This window comes from Phocoena sinus, chromosome 2 (genome assembly GCF_008692025.1).
Source record: "Phocoena sinus isolate mPhoSin1 chromosome 2, mPhoSin1.pri, whole genome shotgun sequence".
Lineage (NCBI taxonomy): Eukaryota > Metazoa > Chordata > Mammalia > Artiodactyla > Phocoenidae > Phocoena > Phocoena sinus.
In genome coordinates, this window is record NC_045764.1 from 145,142,869 (window position 1) to 145,162,735 (window position 19,867).

The 19,867-nt window shown below is 44.4% G+C and overlaps 1 long non-coding RNA gene across 1 annotated transcript in view; it reads right to left on the bottom strand.

Annotated features, from left to right (window-relative positions):
• Positions 1-743: 743 nt before the first annotated feature.
• The window catches only part of LOC116749373, a 34,223-nt gene continuing 15,099 nt past the window's right edge, over positions 744-19,867 (bottom strand). Inside the window, exon 3 of the long non-coding RNA XR_004348589.1 lies at positions 744-931. This is a non-coding gene — a long non-coding RNA (uncharacterized LOC116749373). The remainder of the gene's footprint in view (positions 932-19,867) is intronic.

A 19,867-nucleotide genomic window follows, 5' to 3' on the forward strand; every position in this document is an offset into this window, starting at 1 on the left:
ATTAATACATTTTATAAAACATCAAGCTTTTAGTGTGAAATATTTCATACATATAATGGATTTATATATGTATGTGTGATATTTAGAATAATAAAACACTATATCTATCACCCTGCTTATTACCAGTGTTCTAAAACATTAGGTCACTTTAAATTATAAAAATGATGTATACTCCCGGCACAAAATTCAAATCATACAGAAGATAGAAACTTTAAAGTCTCTTTTCTCATCCTGTCGACCACTGAATCCCACTCTCCAGGATAACTAACCACAGTTAACAATTGAACACAAGATCTTAATTAAGTTCATTTTGGAAACAATCCAGAGAGATATATATGTACACACACATATATATATATATCAAGAGTCTAAAAATGTCTATAACTTTTGGTCCCGTCACCCCATTGTGGGAATTTATCCCAGGAAAAGACCTCCTAGGATTCCTTCCTTTCCTAGAAATGGCCAAGCTCATTCCCACACAAGTCCTTCCCCTTGTTGTTTCCTCTGTCTGGAAACCTGTTTCGCCAGATTTGCTCATGGCTGGAAGTCCACTCAAGTCTAAGCTCAGATGTCACCACCCCTGAGAGGTTGCCATGGTCACCTGTCTAGACTGGCTCCCTCTCCCCACAAAACCACCTGGCACAGAGTAGGAACGTACATCTGAGTTAAGAGGATAAATGTCCACTCATGAAACCACCATCTGGTCTACTTAGATAAGGGATATTATTTGACTCACCTTGGAACCCAGGCAGCTACTACTGCGAAGAAACAGTTCTTGCTGGCTTTCAAGACTCTAAGGACCTGGCAGTGTGGAAAGTCACCAGCCAGAGGCCATCCCGACTGTCCTTTCTTCCAGCAGAAAGGCTGCCTTTCAGACGTAGATACTGCAAGGTGGGCTGCCTTCCCTCTCAACCCTTTTCATTCTTGGCTTCTAAAACAAACAAGAGGTAAAGAAAATCGATGGGTGAGAGTCTCTATCAAAACAACACCTAGTCCTACTTAACTAAGCTGAATAATTTGAACACTCTCAAGTCAGACAATGGAAACATTGAGAGTTTCCACCAAAACAGAAACTTAGCCAAGTGGGAGGGATATCCAGAAGCCTCCACAGCATTCTGAGTTGGCAGGGGAAGTCTTCTTGCTTAGCCTGGGGGTAGGGAGAAGGGGTGAGAAAGGGAAGCCTAGGTCCTAATCAGAGCTCCACAAACCCTCTCTAACTTTTCTTTTTTCCTTATAGCAAAATAAAACATGTTTACAAAATAAATTACATAAGGAAAGAATCAAAACCTCACATAATCCTGCCATCCAGAGAGGCAATATTTTGTGGTGTGTCCTTGCAGTGTTTTTTTTTCATAGCATAATTATGTTTAAAAAAATTAAAATGTGATTATACTGTATACTTATTGCCTCATAAACTGCTTTTTTCACTTAATGATACATTGTGGACATCTTCGCTTGCCATTAAATACTACTCAATGCTGTCAATTTTTTTTTATAGCTGCTTAGTATCTCATTGTATGGCTGTATCATCTAACAAACACCCAGTCATTGGAGATTTAAGTTGTCCCCAGTTTTTATAAGCAGCTTGTCAATGGCTGTTTCTGAAATGCATTCATGATTATTTCCTTAGGACTAATTTCCAGAAGTGGAATTTCTGTGGTAAAGGGTATTAAAATTCTAAGGGTTTTTTTTATGCAGCTGTTGTGGACAGCACATTTATATGTTTCAAGAGCATTAATAGACGTGGTTGACTACCTTATTCTTGGTCTCTTCAACTATATTTTTACTGAGTGTAGTGACACAGAGCTAGGAACAGTACATTCAGATGGGAACTTCTGCCTTCAAAGAAGCTTGTAATTTTTTTTTAATTTATTTTATTTTTTTGGCTGCGCTGGGTCTTCATTGCTGCATGGGGGCTTTTCTCTAGTTGCGGCGAGCAGGGGCTACTCTTCGTTGTGGTGCGCAGGCTTCTCTCTGCGGTGACTTCTCTTGTTGCGGAGCACGGGCTATAGGTGCACAGGCTTCAGTAGTTGTAGCACGCGGGCTCAGTAGTTGTGGCTCACAGGCTCTAGAGCTCAGGCTCAGTAGTTGTGATGCACGGGGCCTTAGTTGCTCCACGGCATGTAAGGTCTTCCCGGACAAGGGCTCGAACCCATGACCCCTGCATTGGCAGGCGGATTCTTAACCACTGTGCCACTGGGGAAGTTCAGAAGCTTGTATTTTAAACAAAACCTTTTGATTTTTGATCTGGACAAACATAAAGCAAATCAATCAAACAGAAAAAAAAATGATCTATTAATTGATCAAATAAGTTAAAGACAAAATTAATGGGAGACCCTGATCTTCTTTGTTTTCTATCATTAAATAATTACTTAACTAATTACTGAATTATTTAATGTGTTAAGTTTGCCACATGTGCATTTATGGTTCACGTTTGCCTTTTATGGCACGCACTGATGACTGGCTGCCTAGTAGCCTTTTCCCATCTCCTCCGTATTCTGCTTCCTATTATGGACAATGAAAAACCAGAAATTCACTTTCCCAGATGCCCTAGCAGATGAGGGTCGCAAGCCTTTGCCCAATTAGAGCCAAGGGGACATTTCTTGCAGGGATCTGGGAAAGTTTTTTCCCTGTTTGACAAAAGGAGAGAGTTCACAAAACAAGCTCTTATCACCTTGGCCCTTCACCCCATTCCCAGGCTTTGAACCTTGTCATATCAGTGCATGATTCCATGAGCTGTGGCAACTGTCTTATAAGCATGAGGCAATAAGCATCAGGATTAAAAAAAAAAAAACCCTCTGGTAATTGTTAGTCCTCAATTACATCGGGGGGCTGCCGAATCTACCCTGGATTCTAGCTCCCAAAGTAAATATCTTTATGGCTTAACTTAGTGGTTCTCAATGTTAGTGGTTAGGTGAACACATTCGAATCACTTGGGAATTTTGTTAAAGTAGGACCGATGCAATAGGTCTGAGACTCTGTATTTTTATGGACATCCCAGTTGATGCTGATGCTGCTGGTTCAGGGGCCACACTTTGAGTAGCAAGCATCACTGTTTTATTGGCTTGAGGCGTCTCAACTGGTACATCCTTTTTCTGGATGCGAAGGTCACCCTCATTATTTCACAGGTGTGGCTCTGGGAACCATGAAACAGCAGGAAGGATTCTTTCCTACCGAGGGTCCATTAGCCCTTCTGAATCATCAGCCCCTAGTCAGAACTGGGGGATACCTAAATTAATGCATTATCCAGTGGTAAAGTCCTGGGTCCTGAAGCTGTAGACTGCCCGCAGATGTGCTGTCCTGCACTTGCTGTCCCAGCCAGACTGGCTTTTCTGACCAGATCCACCCTGACAGGCAGCCTTAGGCCAAAGGGGCTGCAACTGGAGCTCATCCTTTCCTTGGGGACCTTTCTCTACCGGCCTCCATCTTGGCTCTGCTCTTTAAGTGGCATCTTTCTCTTTGGTTGCTGAAAGTCAGGTTTCCAAAAACAGTGATGGTGAAATTTCAGACCACAGAGAAAGAACACTGGCAGAAGCCCTCCATCTCCTTCGGAGATGTCTACACATTTATGCTTTCTTCCCTCTTTCCTTCAGTCTCAGGGAGGACATGCCGGCCTCCTGCCTAACACAGCAGTCCCCAGTCTGTCACGTCTGCTGCTCTGAAACCTCTCAGCAAGGTCATCAGTGACCATCTGGGTTCTCCTTCTTCTCCCAATGGGCTAGTCCATTTCTCTATTCCCTTATACAGCAAAATCCCTCAGGTAGATTAGTCTGTCCTTGTATCTCCATCTCCTTCTGTCCCATTCACTCTTGTACTCACTCTTGTGAAGTCTAAGTCCCCACCACCCCTCTGAAGCTCTCTTGTCAAGGTTGCCTATGACCTCCAACTTGCAAGTCTCAGCGTTTTAGGTTGGTCCCTATCTTACCAGCTGATCGAAGCTTTTGGCACAGTTAAGCCCTCCCTCTTTCCTGCCTGTTGAGCTCACTCCCATCAGCACACCCCACTCACATGGTTTCACTCTTACCCTCACTGGCTCCTCTTTCTCAGTCTCCTGGGTTGGTTCAGCCTCCTCTTCCTGACCTCTCCATGGTGTAGGCCTGGGGCCCAGTCCTCACTTCCCTTCCCCTCCCTTCTAAGTTTCTCCAGGGATCCCACCTCTCCCATGGCTGTCAGTCCCGTCTACAAGCTAATGAAATGTTATCTCCAGCTTACCTCCCCTCCCTGGCCCCCACCCCGGGTCTAGACTCGAAGCTTCACATCTCCAATTCAGAATTCTCAACTTCTCCTCACCCGCACTATTGACTTAGAAGCGCATGTGGCGGGACTTCCCTGGTGGCGCAGTGGTTAAGAATCTGCCTGCCAATGCAGGGGTCATGGGTTCGATCCCCGGTCCAGAAAGATCCCACATGCTGTGGAACAACTCAGCCCGCACGCCACAACTACCGAGCCTGTGCCCTAGAGCCCGTGAGCCACAACTACTGAGCCTGCATGCTGCAACTACTGAAGCCCGTGCGCCTAGAGCCCGTGCTCTGCAGCAAGAGAAGCCACCGCAATGAGAAGCCCGCACACTGCAACGAAGAGTAGTCTCTGCTCTTCATAACTAGAGAAAGCCCACGCCCAGCAACGAAGACCCAACGCAGCCCAAACTAAATTAATTAATTAATTTTTTTAAAATCTCTAGTGTTTGGACCCAGACATCAATATTTTTTAAACATCCTCAGAAGATTCCAGCAAGCAGTCAAAGTTGGGATTCAGTGCCTAAAACTCATTCCTCATGCACAGGAGCAGTCCTCTGGTGGCCAGAGACTGGGCATGGGAGTCACACCAGTTTGGCTCTTGACCTACCAGCTACATGATCGTGGCCAGGTTACTTAAGATCCCTCTGACTCAGTTTCTTTACTTGTAAAGTGGTGGGGGTCTGGTACCAACCTCACAGGTGTTGAGGAATTGTATTAAGTGAAGTGACTGATATGTAAAAGGCATTTAATATATCTCATTATTTTTAGTCCATAGCTCAAAGATCCCCTCATTGGTTGAGTATACTTTCCAACATGCCCAAGGAGACCCCCCTCACACACACACACACACACACACACACACACACACACACCACATTTTAAATTATTTTTCCTGAGACTACATAAAACCTATTGTAAGCCTTGTCAGTTCCCTTCTTGCCTCTCACCATTTCCACCTAGTTTCTTGAAACTATAATACTTATAAGGTTGACCTTGGGTGCCATCTTAGAAGGCCCTGTCTGTCCTCTTTGGTTCTGATTTGCAAGGCACTGCTGCTGTTGGTGGGTCCCCCTGGGCAGGACTTTATCATTTGGAGACTTCAAATCCCTGGTTAGAAATGGGAGGAGAGTCCACACAGCCTGATGACAATATTATGTTTCCTTGCTTTGGGCTAAAATTATCTCACCCTATCATGCTGATCGGAAGCCCAGGCAGTTGAATGCCTTCGGTTAATTAAAATGCAAAAACAAATCAATGATTATTTATTAAATACATTTTTCCTCAACAAACCTCTCAAAGCCAAGATTTCTAGAGAAAATGGGCTGTACAAGGGATCACTGGTAATGGCGTGGTCAGGGATCCCTAGACAGGACAGGACTTTAGCCAGTTCATATTCAGGCCTTGGGGGTCAGGTTAAAACCCAGGAGCTAGGGCTGTTCTGGTGGGAAGGGCTGGCCTTTGTACTCTGAGGAAGTCAGGAAGCCACACCCACAGAACCTGTCTGCTATCCTAGGCCAGGACTAAAGTCTGAGGTGAGGGGTGAGAGCTGAATTACAGGGAAACCATCATGGTAGAGCCTTTGACTTAATAGACATGATTAATAAATACCATCTCTGAGCTCACACCATATGCCAAGCATTTGACATACTTTCTCTTGCTAAGTTCTCCCAACAGCTCTATGGATTAGGTACTAATGTCTCCAGAGAGAGTATCTTCATTCATTCATTCAAGACTAGTTATTGAACTCATATGCTCAGTCCTTTTTGGAAACAAAAGCCAACACATTCCCTGCCTCATGGAGTTTACCATCTAGTGGGGGAGACTAATATTACTTGGATAACGCACAGATCAATGTATTAGAACACTTTTGTCCACATGCTAGATTGACGCATTTCAGGCAGCCCCTCTCTTGCTACCATATAGAAGTGCTGCATAAACACAAGTAAAACATCTGAAAATACACAGCTGAGCTCAAAAGAAAAAAAGGAAAATCCTCAGATTCCAAAGATAGTGCAAGAACTCAAAGTCAGAATGAGGAGTGAGAGCCGAGCCTATGATTCATGGGGTTTCGACTAGATAAAGGCCCTAAGTCCTGGAGCCTAGAGTTCTAAGGCCCTTTCAAAGATAGGAGGTAGCCCTAGGCTGTTTGAGGCAGGAGGGCAGGAATTTATGCCTCTGAACTTATCCTTTTAAGGCTTAGAGATTTAAAGAGAGAACTAGTCAGGGAAAAAGAAGCCTGGGAAAACTCTACCAATCAGGCCGGCAGGAGGAGCAACAAAATTTTCTCACTGTCCCGAGCTTGGATGGGAGAAAAGTTCCTGTGAAAGATGGAAGGTCCAGGCCTGCCCCACATGGAGGGGAGAGTTAGATGGCTCCCACTGCATCCCCTCCTTGGTGTGCCACTGGTCCCAGGACTCCTGTGCCAAAAAGTTAACATAAAAGTTAGTCCAGGGACTTCCCTGGTGGCGCAGTGTTTAAGAATCCACCCGCCAATGCAGGAGACACAGGTTTGATCCCTGGTCCAGGAAGATCCCACATGCCACAGAACAACTAAGCCCGTGCACCACAACTACTGAGCCTGTGCTCTAAAGCCTGCGAGCCACAACTACTGAGCCCGTGCACCACAACTGCTGAAGCCCGCGCGCCTAGAGCCCAAGCTCTGAAACGAGAAGCCACCGCGATGAGAAGCCCGTGTACTGCAATGAAGAGCCCGTGTGTAGCAACAAAGACCCAACGCAGCCAGAAATAAATAAATAAAATTAATTAATTAAAAAAAAAAAGTTAGTCTGGAACTTAGGACCTGGACAGAAGCAACACCTAAAGTACTCTGTAAGGATATTTTCACAGACGTCCCACAACAAAACAACTCCCACTGAAGCTGAGTTCCCAATCAAAAATTATAAACCACAGAGGGAAACAAACTACCATAAGAAATAATCAGTAAATATTAAAATATTTTTTAAAATAAAAAATATAGAAGAGCTCACCCCCTAAGAAATGGAAAGAATACCAAAAAATCTGAAAACCTAAAATAAACATTTTAAGTGATTATAAAGAATTTTTTAAAGAAAAGAAATAATAGTAAAGAATAGGATACTATGTCCCAGTGCCTTGGGACAAAATTTGGTCATGAAATGTCTCCCAAATATTCGTTGAATTCCTGACCAAGAGGAGGATCTGAGAAATGGAATATTTCCTGCCAAATCAGTAAACAAAGGATGTCACAGTCATCAGCGATTGCAGCCCTCCAACCAGCCTGTGAGCCTTGAGGAAACTCAGGAAGGAAAGAATACCTGCCATCTAGCAGCCATCAGACTGTGGCCACTCCCAACAGTGAGACCTGAGGAAACTCAGGATGTGAAAACCCTGAGGAAACTATGGATGTGAAAAAATAAGATACTGGCCCCAGATAGCTGAGGTGCATATCAAAGGAATGATTTCAGTGAGCCCAGATTCTTGCATCTTCCCATACATAGAAAGATGCTAAATTCCTTAACTTGGGATATCTGGTTTTCTTTAATTAACAATAACCTTTCGATGTTCCCAACTACCTGCCCTTTGTTGCAAAACTCCTCCTTGGAGCAGTTCTCTCAAGGTTACTTGAGATGCTGCCTCCTGAGCTTGAAGTCCTAAAATTTCCTGCCAAATAAAACATAACTCTCAGAAAAAAAAAAAAAAAAAAGAATAGGAGACTATGAAAAAAATTGATGGAACACAAGCAAAATAGTTTTAGAAATGAAAAATATATTGGGTTGGCCAATAAGTTCGTTCAGGTTTTCCTGTAACATCTTATGGAAAAACCCAAATGAACCTTTTGGCTAACCCAATTTTTAACAAATTATTTATTAAAATTGATAGATTGAAGAGCAGAATAAGACACAGCTAAAGAGACATTTAGCAAGTGGGATGATTCCTCTGAAAAAAATCACTCTGCCATTAGCATAGTGAGAAAAAGAAGAGCGGAAAAATATGGAAGCAACCATGGCTAAGAGACACAGAGGGGAAAAAAATGACAAGATCTAGCACACCTTAGCTAGCATACCCAGGAGAATAGAGGGAGAATGGGAGAGGAGCAATATTTGAAAAGATAATGGCTGGGAATTGATCAAAGTTGAAGAAAAACCTAAATCTTCAGATTGAATAAGCACCCCAACCCAATTTCTGAGAATAAATAACAAAAATTCACACCTTAGGCACACAGTGCAAAATGTGGAGAAGAGCAAAACTAAGCAGGTAATATTAGAAAGTGTCATAGTTCTATGAAGGAGAGAGTCACAGTCCTAGAATAGCATGTAAGCAGGAAGCGGGGGGAAGGAAGGGGGTGCTTATCTTCCCTAGATGTCAGGAAAAGTGTTATTATTAATTTTATGTGTCAACTTGGCTAGGTTATTGTACCCAGTTGTTTGGTCAAATACCACTTAGATGTTTTGGTGAAGGTATTTTTTAGATGTAATTAACATTTACAATCCGTGAATTTTAAGTAGGTAATACTTCATACTGTGGGTGGGCCTCATCCAATTAGTTGAAGGCTTTATGAGCAAAGGCTGAGGTTTCAGAAGAAGAAGGAAGTCTGCTTCAAGACTGCAACATAGAAACCGTCCTTGTCTGGGTATCTAACTTGCTTCCCTGTGGATTTCGGACTCAAGACTGCAGCATGAACTTTTACTGGAATTTCCAGTTGGCCTACAAATTTCAGACTTGCCAGCCTCCACAGCCATAGGAGCCAATTCCTTAAAATCTCTCTCTATATCTACAGAGATAGAGATGACAGAGATATTCTGTTTCTCTGGGGAACCCTGACTCATACAGAGGCCTTCCTCAGGCAGCTGGGGGTTTGAGTGAGGTCTTAAGGCTGAGGAGGCCGCCTAATTCCGTTAATTACGCAGAAGAGAGGGAGAGGAAGAGCTTGAAGAGAGAAGGGATGGCTCAGGCCCAGGCCATGGGTCTGGGGACAGATAAGAGACATGAAGCAGGACCAGATCACACCAAGCCTTGAAAATATTTGGGGCTTTTCCTTAGGAGCTGCCGGAAGTCTGGGCACGGTTATAAATGGAGGATGTCCACAGTTACAGAGCAGACGTGATAAGCCTGGGGTCATAATCAGGTGTCCATGCCCCAGAGTCCATGTCTTTCCACAGCACCACCTTCCTCCCACAGAAACCAGTTGGGGACGTCTGCTGTTATCCATCTGTCCCGCATATATTCTGCCCTGCTTTAGAAAGCAGCACCCAGATTTTCTTTTTAGGGGGAATCTCTCTCCTTTTGGCAGTCTTGGTTGTCACTCCAGCTCCCTCCCCGAGGACTTTGAGCTCGGAGTGGAGTGACGGACAGATGGACACAGGGCTGGAGCTCTCTGCCGCCCGTGGCAGGGCGGCCCAGCACTGCCCCGCGGGACCTGCCATGGAGAGTGCTGTACCATCCCTAGTTTGATAGGTTTGTCATTTTCCTCCATTTCATGCTAAAATACATGCCTAACTATTAATCCCCTGGAGTAATCCCGTGTTCACTTGAGTTTGAGAACCCCTGAGCGAGAGGAAGGCAGGTCCTTAGGCAGAAGCCCAGGGCCTTCCAAATACCCATCCACCCTGAGTTGCCCACGATCTCGCTTGCCACAAGGGTTTCCTCTACTTTCTTTAAAGTGAAGCTTCTTTAGCCCGAAGTTTGTGAATACATTTGCCGCTGTGAAGCCTAAATGAGACGGTGGGGGGCTGAGTCCCAGAGCCAACTTCAGGGCCCTGTGTGCATAACGCCTCTGCCCTGGACTCCACGCAGTGACAATGACCTGCGTCCCAGACCCTCAGGGCACACTGACCTTGACCAGCACCAACCTGCCTCCTCTATAACCTAGGATTTGCGCCGGATTCCTGAGAGAATATCTCTTAGAACAGGAGGACAGGAGCTCCTGGGGTGCAGGCAGAGATTCAGTCTCTAGTATTGTGCCTGGCACTAAAGGGCTCATCTACAATGCAAGGACGTAGGGGACAGAGGAAGGACAGAGAGAGGAGCTTCCTCACCTTCTACCTCTGAGAAGATTGAAAACACCGGGATCCTTTGTACAAGGCTGACATGCAGAATGTGCCAGAATTATTTAAATCTTGAAATGCTTCCATGATGGTTGCTAAATAGTCACAGCCCTGAGCCCTCCAAACACAATGCTCTGGCCACCCCTGTCCCTCCACAGAGGCCCTCCCCCACCTCCAGGACCCTGCCCCAGTACTTCAAATTGAAGTCAGTTCTGTTTGATCAATGCTCTTGCATGCCAATAGCTGTGTTCAGTGTCACCCAACTCATGAGATTTCCATACACAAGACACCAGCTGCTTCCTGGCTGAGGGGTTCGGCATGGAAATTGGCAAAAGAACCACTTAGCTAAGACCACAGGGTAGACCCATATGATTATAGCCACAGTGAAATCTGGTGTCACGTGGCATTACTGCTCAGGTTCTCATGTGCAAGGAATGGCTGCCACAGGGTTTTGGGGGGTGCCGTGCTGTCTGAACTTTAATGGAGAAACCCTTGACTTGGGTCCTGCTCTGGTTCTGAATATCCCAGCGGTGTGAACTTGAGCAATTTATCTAACCTCTCTGAGCTCCTACAAAATATCCCTTGCACAAGGTTGCCAGGGAGATGAACATATTGAAAATTTAGGAGCTCGGTCCCCCGCCTCAAGGTCTTGTGCTAAATCCAGACCTGTAAATATAGCAATGGAGGACCTGCCCCCGCCTGCTGGCTTCTGCTGTTCCCAGAAGTACTCCCAGTCCCTGGTGATGGTTACCAGGACACCAGCTGTAACCAGGTGCTCCCTTGGCCAAGAAGACACTCCCCCACACCCCTCCTCTGAGGGCCTGCGGATAATAAGCAGGAAGTGGCTGAAGGGCATGGTGGCCCACATGCCTTTTCTTTGCCCTGCCTGTTTCCTGGTGATCAGGGCTCACTGTTGGGGGGCAAGGGGAGGTGGTCACCTCCCACTATGACTCATCACTATGTAGCCAGTCTAGTCTTCCTCCAGCGCCATCCCACCCCAACACTCACACACACTACACAGTCAGGCACAGTCAGGAACACATACACTCACACACATTCAGACATATGCTCACATATTCATATACACGCACACACTCACCTGCAGTGCACCCACACTCACACACACTCGTACATATTTATGAACACTTGCACATGCTCAGCCTCACCCGCCCACACACACCTTCAGACACACACATACATGCTCTGCCCATTCGCATATTCACAAGAACCTGTAAAAAGTACAGTTCTGGGCTTCCCTGGTGGCGCAGTGGGTGAGAGTCCGCCTGCCGATGCGGGGGACACGGGTTCGTGCCCCGGTCCGGGAAGATCCCACGTGCCGCGGAGCGGCTGGGCCCTTGAGCCATGGCCGCTGAGCCTGCGCATCCGGAGCCTGTGCTCCGCAACGGGAGAGGCCACAACAGTGAGAGGCCCGCGTACCGCAAAAAAAAAAAAAAAGAAAAAAGTGCAGTACATGAAATAGTTTTAGATTTTTCACACATTAAAAAAAAATTAATAGGGACTTTTTAAATATTTAATAGAGAAAAATGACAACCCTATCAAACCCTATCAAACTAGGGATTTCACAGCAAAGATTGTTTAGGACAAAGCTAAAAGAAGGTTGGACAAGATTTAAGTAAAAGGGAGTGAGTTGGTTTAAAGGGAAATGCTGAGTAAATCATGGCAAAATTTGTGTGAATGATCCCCCAAAGCCCTCAGAAACATGGTGCTGATGGGAGTAGAGGGTGAGGGCTCTGTATGGAACACGTGGGGAGAGGAGGCATGCCAGCCCTGAAGGGAGACTCGGGGAAGGAGAGAGAAATTTATCAATTTTTTTCTTTTATGGCTATTGCTTTCTGTGTCCTATCTAAAAAACCTCTGCTTGTGAAGATAGTCTCCTATGTTTTCTTCCAGAAGCTTTAGAGTTTTAGCTTTTTTTTTTTTTTTTTTTTGCGGTACGCGGGCCTCTCACTGTTGTGGCCTCTCCTGTCGCGGAGCACAGGCTCCGGACGCGCAGGCCCAGCGGCCATGGCTCACGGGCCCAGCCGCTCCGCAGCATGCGGCATCCTCCCAGACCGGGTCACGAACCCACGTCCCCTGCATCAGCAGGCGGATTCTCAACCACTGTGCCACCAGGGAAGCCCGAGTTTTAGCTTTTTATGTTTAGGTTTGTGATACATTTTGAACTAGTTTTCGTGTGTGGTACAAGATAGGAGTCAAGGTTCATTTTTTTAATAAGTAACTTGTTATTCCAGCACAATTTGTTGATATAACTTTCCTTTACCCATTGAATTGCCTTGATGTCTTTTCCTTTTTTTAAAATTAATTAATTTATTTATTTTTGGCTGCATTGGGTCTTCTTTGCTGCTCCCAGGCTTTCTCTAGTTGTGGTGAGCGGAGGCTACTCTTTGTTGTGGTGTGAGGGCTTCTCATTGCAGTGGCTTACTCTTGTTATGGAGCACGGGCCCTAGCTGAGTGGGCTTCAGTAGCAGTGGCATGCGGGCTCAGTAGTTGTGGCACATGGGCTTAGTTGCTCCGTGGCATGTGGAATCTTCCCGGACCAGGGCTCGAACCCGTGTCCCCTGCATTGGCAGGCAGATTCTTAACCACTATGCCACCAGGGAAGTCCCTGCATTATACTTCTGATGGATATTCTGTGTCTGCCCCTTCAGCTTCCTCCTTCCTGCTATGTGCTCCCTTGCTCTCCAAATTTCAATTGGATTGGCCAACAGGGGGCACTATGAAGAGATAAGAGGGCAGGAAGAGAGAGGTCAGATATTTGCTCCCTGGCTCCTTTCTTGCTAGTCCAGTTTGTCAGTAGCTGCATTTCTCCACATAAGCCACAGCTTTTGTCAGGTGGCCCTCTCTTAGGACTCCAGTTCTGGTTGATTCAGGTTGTTCTCGCCACCTGCCCCTCTTGCTAGAGATTGGGGCTTTACCATTCCTTATCGGTTTCCCTGAATCATGCCCATACCTTGACTGAAGACTATCTTTAGTCACCTTTTTTGAGCCTGCATCTGGTTCCTGCAGGGACCCAACTGATGAAGGAATCTATGGTGTACATCAATCACACTTTACCCGTTTATTTCACTGAGACAGACCTTCCCACGCCCCTGGTTCTTCATCATCCTTAAACATTGCTATGTTGAACCACTTCATGCAGTTTTATACAAACTTCTGCAGCAGTTTCAGAATTTACATAGGGTACTTGTGCAGGAGCAGGTCCTAGGTAGGTCTCCACCTCGTTTAACTGGACACCGAGTGGTTATGCTTCAGTAGCAATGTCAGCTGATCTGCTCACCCAAATTTCATGGGAGTTCCCAGCCACCCATGTTGATACCAATGCTGGGTGTCACTCAGCTTTCTAATTTTGCCGGTTTATTAGGTGTAAAGGGAGATCTCATTGTTGTTTTAACTTGCATTTGTCTGATTACTCATGAGTTTCAGCATCTCTTCAAGTGCATTTTTAGTTTTTGGATTTTCTCTTTTGCACATTCCCCATTTGTACTCTATCATTTTCCTCAGGGATTTAAAATTTAAAACACCATGTAGGCAGCAGTGGGCAAGCTTGGCCTTTGGGGAAATCTGTTTTCAGTGTTTACACTTGGCAAATGTTTCCCCTGCCTTTCCTCTACCCCTTACTCCCAACGGATCCCCATTTGCTGCCCAAGCCTCTCCCCGCCCCTCAGCAGTGACCTTACCAGTACAGGTGCAGCCACTAGCTGAAAAGTCACTCAATCTCAGACACTCAGCTTTTTCATCTATAAAAATAGAAATTGACATAATTACCATGAGTAGGTCATTTATTCATTTAAATGAGCTGGACACTAGGCAGGCCTCCTGGTTACAGATACATGCCCTTGAGAAACTCATGGATAAGTATAATCCAGTGAAGCTAATACTACAAGGGCAATCTGGGCTAGATGTGGTAGGTACAGAGAGGTCATTGTGAGATACAGTATGTGAAGTCAATTTGAATAATAAACAGAACCGCTAGCATTTAAGCACTTGGAGTGTGCCAGGCACCATAGCAACTGCTTTACGTACATCGTTTTATCTAATTCTAACAACAACCCTTTAGCAGTGCTTCTGAAAGTGTATTTTGCTGGCCCCTGGGGGTCCCAAGACCCTTTCAAGGGATCCTGAAAGGTTCAGAGTATTTTCATTATAATACTAAGATATTATTTGCTTTTCTACTGTGTTGACATTTTCGTTGATGGCACAAAAGCTATGGTGGGCAAGACTGCTGATGCCTTAGCACAGATCAAGGCAGTGGCACCAAACTGTACTAATGGTCATTGTTTTCCTCACCACCACATAGCTGCAGCAAAAAGATTCCAGTTTCATTGAAGAATGCCCCTGATGAAGCGGTAAACATTATCCATCTTAGTAAATCTCCCCCAAGTACATGTTTTACTATTCTGTGCGACGGTGGGAAGTACACAGAAAGCACTTCTGCTGCCTTTCAACAACTGTCTCAGGGACTAGTACTCATATGACTGTTTGAGTTGTGAGCTAGCTTAGCCACCTTTTTCCTGGAATATCATTTTTATTCTAAGGAATGCTTGACAGACAAACCGTTGTTCTTCATATCTGGATGTTTGGCAGACATTTTGTTGAAAATAGACAAAATGAGCCCTCTACTTCAAGGAAAACAACAGTATGATAGAAGTTTGGAAAACTTGTGTCTGCCACTATGATCTTGACAGCTTCTCATGCTTAAAGACTTTTCTGATGAAATCGGCAGTGATATTAGGCATGTGATTTTTCTAGGTTGATAATGAGATGTGTCAACTTTCGGAAGATTTGCATATTCTATAAAAAATACTCTCCAGATGACTAATGCACAATGTTATGAAATCACGCATAGGAAAAAGATCCGCTTAAAGTGTAAGATAGACCCATGGATTTTAATATGACAGACTATGAAAAGATTATCGAGTAGTTCAGATTTCATGCTGTAGGAGACCTTTAAGAAACTATCACGGGCTTCCCTGGTGGCACAGTGGTTGAGAGTCCGCCTGCCGATGCAGGGGACACGGGTTCGTGCCCCGGTCCGGGGAGATCCCACGTGCCACGGAGCGGCTGGGCCCGTGAGCCATGGCCGCTGAGCCTGCGCGTCCGGAGCCTGTGCTCCTCAACGGGGGAGGCCGCGGCAGTGAGAGGCACGCGTACGGCAAAAAAAAAAAAAAAACTATCACTTGTTGATTTTTGGTATAGTGTCGAAGAAGACTATCCACAATAATTTGAAAGGGCCACTAAAATATCAGTACCTCTCCCTTTTCCAACTACTTTTTGCATGAGGTTAGATTGTCTTCATATATTTCAACCAAAAGCACATATTGCAGCATAATGAAGGTAGAACAAATATGAGAATCCAGCTTGCAAAAATATAAAAGAACATTATTTTTTTCTCAGTAAATCTTTTGTTTTGGAAAGCACAAATAACTTTGAAAACTTAAAAATAACCATGTTAACATGTAATGGGTTGGATGTTTAAAATTTTTATTTTATTATTTTTTATTGAGGTTTAGGTGAGTTACAATATTAGTGTCAGGTGTACAACAAAGCTATTGTTATTTTTTAATTAATAAATAAAGATGTTTTAATTTCTCAGCTTGAACGTTTAATATGGTAAATCTATGAGTAAATAAATATATAGGTATAAATAATATGGTAAATATGTGGATATCTAAATATACAGCTATATCCTACACACATAAAAGTTCTATGGTCTTTATACTCTGTGTTCATACTGTTGTTTCCTTGAAGTGGCAGGTCCTGAGACCAAAACTGCTGCCTTAGAGGTAAAGTTATTAACCAAAATCTGTGGCTGAGGAAACTGAGGTTTAGAGATTAAAGCGCTTGCCCGGGTCACCACCTAGCCCCTAGGTGGTGACACCGAAGTCCAAGCTCTGTTCACTCCACCATCAGGGCTGCATTGCCATGTATTGACAAACAAGAGAAAGGCCTCCTGCAGCACAGAGAGCTCTAAAAGGAGAGACTGTGGGCCTCAAAAACAGCAGGTGCATCTGAGTTGGGGTGAAGGATCCACTCAAGGAACAGGGAAAGCCTCTCAGAACAGGTGACACCCAAGCTGGAATTTGAAAGAGTAGGATGTTGACAGTTCAAAAATTACGGGAAGACTCCATAAAATCAGTTTGTTTTATCTCAACAAAATCCAGACCTGGGATCAATGAGGACAGCCTGATGGACTTTGGTTATTTAAAGTTTCAAAGTCATGCCCCTGGCTTATATAAACTGTCTCCTTCCATTTGTATAGGCTCACAGCTTACTAATGAAGCACTTCTGCTCAGGTTGTTTAATTTAATTTCTATGAAAGCTTTGGGTGGGAGGTTGGGCAAACATCATTGTTCCCATTGTACAGAAGAGGAAATTGAGGCTCCAAAAGATTAAGTAAGAAACTGATCAGTGTGGGGACTGATGACATATGAGACAGGGGTAGGAGGATAATTATTTTTACTCTATATCTTTTTATGCCTATTGAATATTACACATGTGCATGGATTAGCTATTCAAACAAACACATTAAATGTTTTTTATAAATGAGGTCAAGCAACTTTCCGAAGGTCACAGAACTAATAAATGATGGAACACTGGGATTCCAGCTCCAGTCACTGGGTTCTGGAACCACATCTTAACCATAATGCTTTCTGGCCTCCTAGAATATGCTATTTTCTGGCTTTAAAAACTGGGAAGCACAGACAGAAATGGAAAATATTTTTATCATTATTAATAATAGCACTGGACAGAGGGCATTTGAGAGGCTGAGACTTGGGCCTGTCAGGAGCTGCTTTTGTCTAGTGAATGGTGGTTAGTTAGGCCAGTTAAAAGGGGAGGGGGCACCATCCTTGGACACTAGGGAAGGACAGCTCTTCTCTCTAGCCCAATACTGATCAAGCAGAGAAAGCTGGTCCGCTGAGAGAGCAGGTGAGAGACGATGGACCACTGAGACCTATGGAGGCGGGTCACCCACTGACCTGCTGGTTCCCCAATCCAGATTCCCTTTTGTCCTATTAACCACCACCTAGAACCAACTAGGTGATGGATTTCTGCTCCTGGAAACTAACCCAGTCCTGACAGAGTTCATGCATTAGGCACTTGCTGGGCCATGCTCTTTGCTTTCACACTTGATATGCTTCTCTGGCCAGGATTATTACTATAGCCTCCCAGCTGGTCTTCCTATTTCAGGCCTTGCCCCTCGGTTTATTCTCCACACAGCAGCACACACAGGATGGTTCTGCTAAAATGTCAGTCACTCCTTTGAACAAAATGCTCTAGTGGCTCTATCTCACTCAGAGCAAAAGCCAAAATCCTCTCTACAGCCTGCAAGGCCCTGAACAATCCAGGTCTTGACTCCTCTGACCTCGTCTCCCACCACTCTTCTCTCACTCGACCACAGTTACATAGGCCAGAGAGAGTCCAGACATAAACTCATACACCTATGGTCAGCTGATTTTCTATAAGGTTGTCAAACCATTCAATGGGAAAGAACAGTCTTTAGAACAAATGGTGCTGGGACAACTGAATATCCACATGCAAAAGAATGAAGTTGGGTTCCTACCTCACACTATATTAAAAAATTAACTCAAAATGGATCAAAGATCTAAATAGAAGATAAAACTATAAAATTCTTGGATACAAATATTTGTGACCTTGAATTATGTAATAGTTTCTTAATTATGACACCAACAGTTCACAAGCAACCAAAGGGGGGAAGAGTAAATTAGACTATTATGCATCAAAGGACACCATCAAAAAGTGAAATGAAAAGCCACAGAATGGGATAATGTATTTACAAATCATGTACCTGATAATGGGCTAGTATCCAGAATTCATATTGAACTCTTAAGCTCAACAATAAAAAGACAAACACCCCAATTTAAAAATAGGCTTTGGGCTCCCCTGGTGGCGCAGTGGTTGAGAGTCCGCCTGCCGATGCAGGGAACACGGGTTCGTGCCCCGGTCCGGGAAGATCCCTCATGCCGTGGAGCAGCTGGGCCCGAGAACCATGGCCGCTGAGCCTGCGCGTCTGGAACCTGTGCTCTGCAACGGGAGAGGCCACGACAGTGAGAGGCCCGCGTACCGAAAAAAAAAAAAAAAAAAAAAAGGCTTTGAAGGGTTTGACTAGACATTTCTCCAAATAAGATATAAAAATCGCCAATGTCATTAATCATTAGGAAAATACAATTCAAAACCACAATGAGATACCACTTCACACCTACTAGAATGACTATAATATTCATTTTTTCTTTATAAATTTATTTTATTTTTGGCTGCGTTGGGTCTTCGTTGCTGAATGCGGACTTTCTCTAGTTGCTGTGAGCCGGGGCTACTCTTTGTTGCGGTGCGCGGGCTTCTCATTGCGGTGGCTTCTCTTGTTGGGAGCACTGGCTCTAGGCACATGGGCTTCAGTAGTTGTGGCACGTGGACTCAGTAGTTGTGGCTTGCAGGCTCCAGAGCACAGGCTCAGTAGTTGTGGCACACGGGCTTAGTTGCTCCGCGGCATGTGGGATCTTCCCGGATCAGGGCTCGAACCCGTGTCTCCTGCATTGGCAGGCGGATTCTTAACCACTGCACCACCAGGGAAGCCCACTCTTTTTTAAAGAAACAATGAAAGTGGAAAATAACCAGTGTTGGCAAGGATATGAAAACTTCAGAAGCCTCATACTTTGTCGCTGGGAATGTAAAATGGTGCATGTGGCTACTTTGGAAAACAGCCCTTGCAGTTCCTCAAGAAATTAAAGAGAGTACCATATGACCTAGCAATTCCACAAGAGAATTGAAAACATACGTTCACACAAAAACATGTTCATAGTGGCATTATTTGTAATAGCCGAAAAGTCGAAATAACCCAAGTTTCCATCAACTGATGCCTGGATAAACAAAATGTGGTATGTCCATACAATGGAATATTACCCAGCAATAAAAAGGAATGAAGTATTGATACATGATACACGTAGAGGTGCCTTGAGAATATTATGCTAAGTGAAAGAAACAAGACACAAAGGCCACATGGCGTACTACTGAATTTATATGAAATGTTCAGAATAGGCTAATCCATACAAACAGAAAATAGATTACTGGTCAACAGGGGATGGAGGAAAGAGGGAATTGAGAGGTGTGGGGTTTCTTTTCGGGGTGATGGAAATATTCTGGAATTAGGTAGTGGGAATGGTTGCACAATGCTGTGAGTATAGTAAAAACCCAATATATTATACAACTGAAAATGGTTTAAATGGTGAATTTTACGTTATGTGGAATTTATCTCAATATAAAAAATTTTAAGTAAATTGATTTTTTTAACATCTTTATTGGAGTATAATTGCTTTACAATGATGTGTTAGTTTCTGCTGTAAAACAAAGTGAATCAGCTATATGCATACATATATCCCCATTTCTCCTCCATCTTGCGTCTCCCTCCCACCCTCCCTATCCCACCCCTCTAGGTAGTCACAAACCACCAAGCTGACCTCCCTGTGCTATGCGGCTGCTTCCCACTAGCTATCTATTTTACATTTGGTAGTGTACATATGTCCATGCCACTCTTTCACTTCGTCTCAGCTTACATTTCCCCCTCCCCATGTC